The following is a 7,800-nucleotide window of genomic DNA, read 5'->3' on the forward strand; positions in this document are numbered from 1 at the left end:
CCAGAGACCTGCCCCAGTGGAGGACTCTGGTCCCAGGCCTCCAGGGAGACTTGTCTCCTGCTGCAGGAGATCAGAACAACAAACACACACACTAAAATAAGACCTAGCAGAAAAATAGTTCAAATGCTTATGATATCAGTATCAGTTCAGTCGCTCAGTCGTATCTGACTCTTTGCGATCCCATGAACCACAGCCTCCCTGTCCATCACCAACTCCCAGAGTTCACCCAAACCCACGTCCATTGAGTCAGTGATGCCATCCAACCATCTCATCCTCTGTCGTCCCCTTCTCCTCCTGCCCTCAGTCTTTTAATTTCATGGCTGCAGTCACCATCTTCTTATGATACATATATTGTCAATTTTCTCCCCCTTACAGCTTTCAAGATGACACTCACACACAGTATAAATGCAGCTGGTGCATTTGGGGGCTTCCTGGTTGAGGAGATGGAGAAGGCATTCTGCCCTGGGTACCGACCCAGGGCTTCTGCCTGGCTGGTGAGCCTTCCTGAGTTTTGGGGAAGCCCAGTTGTTGCTTCTGGCCCTCTCAGAGATCCCAGCCGAGCTCCCCTAGGGTCTGGTCCTGAGCCAGCCTTTCTTATCACTCTTGTTTGGAAATTGCTTCATGTTTTATAACCACTCCCTGGTTGTTTTGTAAGATTTCCATGTTTTATCAATATTAAGAAGGCTGCTTTAGAGATGTTGCCATTGGATTACTCAGCCCGCCTTCATACTCTGGGGACAGAAGGGGAGGCCATTCTTCTGGATATCAGAACACACTTTCTGCGAGCCCGTGTTCTACTCACAGGACAGCGTGCTGGAATTAAGTCTATTCATGGGTTGAAGCAGTCTTTTATTCCTTTTCCGGGGGAACTGAAACTCCCCAATCGATCTTCAAGAGACCCTGGGGAAGGAGCTGATTCATGAAGGAGTGTTTCAGCGTGGCATTTTACTCTCTTCATTTCATTAAACAAACAGGGTAAGGAGTCAGGAATTTTTATTGCCAGATGGAAAGAACATAATGTGAGCTGAAGCTCTTGCAGACTGACTGCAGAGGTCCTGGCATGGGCATCTCCTCCCGGCCTGGCCAGGGGTGCCCAGTGGAGAGGAGCGGCTGCCTAGACTTGGAGCTGCTGCCCTATGGAGAGAACAGCCGGGGCTTTCTTCTTTTGCTTTATTTCCAGGGAGAGTCCTCATGGGTGCCGCCACAGTGCTGCCAGCGAGGCAGCGATCGGCCTGTTCTTCTTCTCCTGGAGCTGGTTGGCTGCCCATGATGGAGCATTCACAGTGGGGCTGCGCAGCTGCAACCAGAACGTGAACACGATTGAGAAGTCTTCGGTTTCGGTGATTAGAGACATGGGAGAGTTGCGACAGACAGGTGAGGCTGGCCCAGTCCAGCTGTGCCACAGCTACCCGCCTGGGCCTGCTGGTGGAGCACGTCCAGTGCAGATGAAGGGGAGAGGCAGGTGGCAGCATCTGTCTCTACTGCCCCATCCGTACCTTTCCTTGAGGGCCACCCTGCCTGGAAGAAGCGTCCATCACAAATGAAACAAAACACCAAGTGAGCAGGGTCTCTCCAGAGAGGATTTCCTGGAATTGTCTGGTTACTGCAGCTCTCAAAATAAGGAAAGAGAACTGAAGGCAGAGACTGGCAAAGACTTGGGAAAACATTGTCCCAGAGAAATCCACTACTTCATCCAGCAGAACCAGAGCTGTCTTTAGTGGCCATTAAATCAATGTTGGGGAGAAGAACTAAAATCAGCCAGAAGGCAATCAGGAGCTTGTGGGCGGGGGGCTCAGTGAGGGTGGGCATGGAAGGAATGGAGTATTTCAGAATATTCTAATTGCTTTTATTCTTTCTCTGATTCCTTGGTCTCTCAAACCGTGTAAATTCAAGCCTACAAAGCACATGAATTTCGAAAATTGACAGCAGTTTGCATTTTGCTCAGTGAAGGCCGTGGTCTCCCATATAACTGCCAGTTCAGTCGCTCAGTCATGTCCGACTCTTTGCGACCACATGAATTGCAGCACGCCAGGACTCCCTGTCCATCACCAACTCTCAGAGTTCACTCAGACTCACATCGATCGAGTTGGTGATGCCATCCAGCCATCTCATCCTCTGTTGTCCCCTTCTCCTGCCCACAATCCCTCCCAGCATCAGAGTCTTTTCCAGTGAGTCAACTCTTCGCATGAGGTGGCCAAAGTACTGGAGTTTCAGCTTTAGCATCATTCCTTCCAAAGAAGACCCAGGACTGATCTCCTTTAGGATGGACTGGTTGGATCTCCTTGCAGTCCAAGGGACTCTCAAGAGTCTTCTCCAATACCACAGTTCAAAAGCATCAGTTCTTCAGCGCTCAGCCTTCTTCACAGTCCAACTCTCACATCCATACACGACTACTGGAAAAACCGTAGCCTTGACTAGATGGACCTTTGTTGGCAAAGTAATGTCTCTCCTTTTCAATATGCTGTCTAGGTTGGTCATAACTTTCCTTCCAAGTAAGCATCTTTTAATTTCATGGCTGCAGTGATTTTGGAGCCCCCAAAAATAAAGTCTGCCACTGTTTCCACTGTTTCTCCATCTGTTTGCCATGAAGTGATGGGACCAGATGCCATGATCTTAGTTTTCTGAACTTTGAGCTTTAAGCCAACTTTTTCACTCTCCTCCTTCACTTTCATCAAGAAGCTTTTTAGTTCCTCTGCACTTTCTTCCATAAGGGTGGTGTCGTCTGCATATCTGAGGTTATTGATATTTCTCCCAGCAATCTTATAACTGCCAGTTGAGCATAAATCTATGTTATTCAATATTTTTTGAAGATAGTCTGGCAGTGTGTATTAAAAGTCTTAAAACTTTCATGCCTGTTGACCTAATCATTGAGTTCTGGAAATGTCACCAAAGAGTAAAAACAGAAGTTCATCCCAGTGCTTGTGCGAGAAAGGCCGAGTGGCACAGCAAACTAAAGGGATACCCTTGGCAGGGTCCTCTGTCAGAGATGGGGCTTTGGTCAGGAAAGAAAGGGACTCTGACCTGGGGGAAAGACAGCATCTTGGCCCCTCATATTCCTCTGGACGCTTTGGGCAGGCAGAAGAAACTCCCACCAGTAGAGAAGCATTCCCCAGAGAAACACTATACCAGTTTCCACACAGGCACCATACTTGCAGATTTCTCATAAAGTGATAACACCTTCCCTCCTTGGCTCCAGGCCCATAACTAGGGACTGATGACAGCCCAGCCTGAGCAGGGAAACACAGGCCCTGCCCTGGGAAGAAAGACATGACTCATCGAAATAGTCGCCAGACCTGGCTTGGCAGGTACCAAGGAAACTGGGTACCAAGAGCTGGGAGTGGCTCTGAGGGGTCTGGACCAGGGTCAGGGCTGGGTGGGGGCCTAATGTCCTGGCACGGAGATCTGAAGTTTTTCTAATTCACTGCTGGGACGGCCCCTGAAGTTGGGCCTCGCCGGCACCTGGAGTAAATGAGGAGAAGCCAGAACTGAACAGGCTGGAAGAGCAGCAAGGCTTCTCAGAGCTGGAAGAGAGGTGAGGACCGAGGCAACCACTGCTCCCCAAACTGGGGAGGCCCTCAGGCAAGTCCAGAGAAATCAATAAAGTTGCGTGAAACTCACTTTAAATAGGAGACACACATAGAATAAAAGTAAATGGAGGAAGAAAGATAAACCATGGTAGCATTCATCAAAAGAAAGCTACAGTAGCTATCTTAATTTCAGACAGAGGAGACTTCAGAGCAAGGAAAGTTATCAGGAATAAAGAGGAGCATTACATAATGATAAAGACAAAAAATAAAAAGACATAAAAGTCCAAGAAGACATAAAAATCTGTAACGTGTATATGCCTAACAACAGAGCATTAAAATACATGAGGTAACAAACTTTGACAGAACAGCAAGGAGGAATACACAAGTCCACTATCATAACCGGAGAATTCAACATCGCTCTGTCAGAGATGAACAGATGGAGCAGGCAGGAAATTGGTAAGGACGTGTTTGGACTCGCCAACAGCATCAGTCTGGATATAATGCACATCTACAGACTGCTTCTGGGGCTTCCCATGTGGCGCTAGTGGTAAAGAACCCACCTGCCAATGCAGAAGGCATAAGAGATGGGAGTCTGATCCCTGGGTGGGGGAGATTCCGCTGGAGGAAGGCACGGCAACCCACTTCAGTATTCTTGCCTGAAGGGATCCCATGGACAGAAGGGCCTGGTGGGTTGCAAAGACAGTCCATTGCATCGCAAAGAGTCGCACACAACTGAAGGGACTTGGCACCCATAGACTGCTTTATCCATCAACAGCTGGGCACACATTCTTCTCAAGCTCACTTGGAAACATTCATGCAGACAGACCACATTCTGAACCATAAAATGCACCTTAACAAATCTAATAGAAATCACAGTGACCTGCTCCCAGACCATGATAGAATTATACTGTAAATCAATCACAGAAAGTAGCTGGAAACCACACACACACTTGGAGATTAAACAGCACAGTTTTAAGTAATACTTGGGTCAAAGAAAAAAACCTCAAATGAAATCTTTATTTTGAACTAAATGAAAAGGAAAACACTATTTATCAAAATTTGTGGGATGCAGCAAAAGCAGTGCTTAGAAGGAAATTTAATCATTGAATATTAGGACAGATGAAAGATCTAAAATCAGTCACCTAAGCTCCCACCTTAGGAAATCAGAAAAAGAGGAGCAAATTAAATCCAAAGTCAGCAGAGGGAGAGAAATTATAAAAAATCAACATAGCAATATAGATGTCAACGAAATTGAAAACAGGAAATCAATAGAGAAAATCAATGGAAAAGAAGCTTGTTCTCTGAAAAATTCCAGAGGAGGCAGAGCTTTGGATGGGAGCAGTCTGCCACCAGCCCATTCCTTCCCTGGGGACCCACAGATTCTGGACATGAGCTAAGGATCAGACCTGGTGCACAGAGAAGGGTTCTATGAGGGAAAAAAGAAACCAGCAAAACTTAGAGAGATTGTGCATGGCTAGTGTGATAATGTGAAATTTTCAGGATCCCTAAATGCACAACCGGGTTTATATTTGCTGAATTTTAAGGCCATTTGTGGAGGGGTAGGGGAAAGGTGTCAAAAAGGCAGATTGCCATCTATAGTATCCTACACAGTTAATCAGATTTTCTATTCCTGCGTGAGCTGTTAACAGCTGAAGACATCAGGTAAGTGCAGAACTGGGCTGCGCAGGCAAGACTGACTCCTCCCAAATTTACAGGTCAGGTCATTTAGCGTCTCAGCCCTGGGGTGGGAGGAGGAAGGCGGCGGACAGAGGCCGTGGAGCCCTGAGGGCCGTGCACTGTCTCACCCCCGTCCTCCAGCCTCCCACACCTTTCCAGGTGGCCCGGCCGCCTCACACCCAGGGTTCCACTGTGCAGAGGAGCACTGGATGACATCCCTTATATGCGAAGTCTACGAAGAAATGACAAATGAACTTACGGAAGAAACAGACACAGAGGCTTAGAGAGCAAACTCATGGTTGGTTGGGGGAGGGGCAAGAGATAAAGAGTTTGGGATGGACACACTGCTGTATTCAAAATGGATAACCAACAAGGACCTGCTGTATAACATGAAATTCTGCTCAATGTTATGTGGCAGCCTGGATGAGAGGAGAGTTTGGGGGAAAATGGATACATTGTATATATGGATAATGGATACATGAGTCCCTCGGCTATTCACGGGAACCATCACAACACTGTTAATCAACTATACTCTAAAATAAAGTAAAAAGTTGTTTTTTTTTTAAATCCCATTGTGTAGGCAGGGTAGAGATTATTATCCTGTTTTATGAAAGAGATATCTGGGTCTGGAATAACTTGCCCCAGAAGACCCAAGTGCTGGATGTCTGAGCTCTGTTTAGAATCCAAGGCTCCCAGTTCTCTTTCCACTAGGGTACTGCTGACCTTTAGGGACAAAACAACCAGAAACGTGGCCCCATGGAGCCGAGAACCTGGCCAGATGGTGTACTGCCTTCCGTGCTGTGGGTGCCCGAGGGCCTGGCACACAGGGGCACAGGCAGTACTCGCTGAATGAATGACAGAACCAGGCCGACAAAAGGTTCGAAAAGGAACGAGTGACTTTCCTAATGAGGGTCACTGAGACCATGGCAACAGGATGCTGGTCTTTGGCCCTTGCAGTATTCTTGGAGATGTGCAGCCTGGATATCTCACCTTTGAACAGAGTGTGGAAAGTTCTCTGCTCCATAGGCGAGCCACATTTCTGTTGACCCAGGGCCAGCGGAGCTAAGAGGAAACATCTGTGCGCGAAGAGGGTGGGGGGTGGGGGATGTTCTCATCCGTGCACGACGTGGGTGGGGTGGCCAGGGCTTGTTTTATATAACTCAGATCTCCAGCAGCTTGGGAGGGAGAAAACAAAACTGAAATGTGCCTTTCGGAGCCCTCTTCAGATTTTTCTGCCTCTGGCTTTGTTGCCAAAATGATTCTTTGTGCAGGGAAATTGATGGGAGAACACTGGGCCCTGAGGGCGGGTTGTGAGTGCACAGACCTTTCCTTTGACTTGTGAACGGTAACCCCGCATGATCTCCTGGCTGAAGCGCCCCCTGCTTGTTGCCCTTCCGGCTGGTAGAGGCCTGGGGGACGGTCCACAAGAAGGTCTTTTAAGCTGGGAGGGTGAAATCCCTAGGCCGCACCAGGGCTGGTGGTGAGTCCACTGCAGGTGGCTGAAATGGTCCTCACCTGGCCGGGGCAAACTAGGCCTGGACAAGAAGACCCAGGGGGTTAACAGCCCTAAGCTCAACGTAGGCAGCAAATGAGGCATGCTGTGTCTACAAAGAGTGCCTTTCTGAATAGCGTGTCCATTCTGAACACAGGGGACACAGGCTCCTGTCCACATCAGACTCCTTGAGAACACTCACAAACACAAACACAGTGAGGACTGTGGCAAGCAGAATTCTATCCAAAGATGTTTTCAAGAAGATAAAAAGTCCAGGAACCATACCTTAGAAGGAAAGCTGGGAGGAAGAGAAGGACCAAGGAGAAGAGACAATCAAAGAGGGACCAGAAGGCCAGGTGCCAAGATTTCAGTTGTCAGTTCAGTCACTCAGTCGAGTCTGACTCTTTGCAACACCGTGGACTGCAGCACGCCAGGCTTCCCTGTCCATCACCATCTCCCAGAGTTTACTCAAACTCATGAACATTGAGTCAGGGATGCCATCCAGCCATCTCATCCTCTGTCGTCCCCTTCTCCTCCTGCCTTCAGTTTTTCCCAGCATCAGAGTCTTTTCCAATGAGTTAGTTCTTCACATCAGGTGGCCAAACTATTAGAGTTTCAGCTTCAGCATCAGTCCTTCCAATGAATATTCAGGACTGATTTCCTTTAGGATGACTAGTTGGATCTCCTTGCAGTCCAAGGGACTCTCAAGAGTCTTCTCCAACACCACAGTTCAAAAGCATTGATTCTTCAGTGCTCAGCTTTCTTTATGGTCCAACTCTCACATTCATACATGACTACTGTAAAAACCACAGCTTTGACTATATAGACCTTTGTCGGCAAAGTAATGTCTCAGCTTTTTAATATGCTGTCTAGATTGGTCATAGCTTCTCTTCCAAGGAGCAGGTGTCTTTTAATTTCATGCCTGCAGTCACCATCTGCAATGATTTTGGAGCCCAAGAAAATAAAGTCTGTCACTGTTTCCATTGTTTCCCCGTCTATTTGCCATGAAGTGATGGGACCGGATGCCATGATCTTAGTTTTCTGAATGTTGAGCTTTAAGCCAACTTTTTCATTCTCCTCTTTCACTTTCATCAAGAGGCTCTT

This window comes from Oryx dammah, unplaced genomic scaffold, assembly GCF_014754425.2.
Source record: "Oryx dammah isolate SB20612 unplaced genomic scaffold, SCBI_Odam_1.1 HiC_scaffold_9, whole genome shotgun sequence".
NCBI lineage: Eukaryota > Metazoa > Chordata > Mammalia > Artiodactyla > Bovidae > Oryx > Oryx dammah.